Raw genomic sequence first — 582 nt, 5'->3', positions numbered from 1 at the left:
ATGCAATACTAAATGGATAATATTTTCGGTAAAAAGAACTTATATAGAAAATTAGATTTAAAATAACATGTCAAATGTACCAAAATTAGTGTTTTTGGAATTAATATTAACATAATTTTGTAAAACTTATGCATTGAAAAAAAAAAAACCTAAATGAAAATAAATGAGAACATGTGTCACCAAAAGAGAGTGCCAAATGTCGCAATGTAAGTCAAAGTAAAAAAAAAACCTTCTCATATTATATAAGATTGTCTAAACGAAGAGCAGGGAAGTATTGGGATATCAACAACTTATTTCTGAGTGCGTTGAGGAAACTAAACGAAGCTTCAAGGTAAATTAAGTACATACACATTTGAGGATGCTTGTAGTGATTGAGGTTATGAAACCAATTGTGGATTCTTATGATTTTGTTGCAGCCTGATAATAAAGCGATCAAGAAAGGTATGGAGAGATTAATAGAAAATGGTTATTTGGAGAGGGACATGGAGAATCCTGAGACGTTAAGGTACTTGGCTTAGGGCAAAAACAACTGTGGAAGTGGTTGGCTTAGAATATCTTTTGAAGAACGTATTTTCATTTGGT

Source organism: Camelina sativa, chromosome 2, assembly GCF_000633955.1.
Source record: "Camelina sativa cultivar DH55 chromosome 2, Cs, whole genome shotgun sequence".
NCBI classification, from domain to species: domain Eukaryota; kingdom Viridiplantae; phylum Streptophyta; class Magnoliopsida; order Brassicales; family Brassicaceae; genus Camelina; species Camelina sativa.
The sequence above is the reverse complement of the archived record's forward strand: the minus strand, read 5'-3'. Positions refer to the sequence as shown.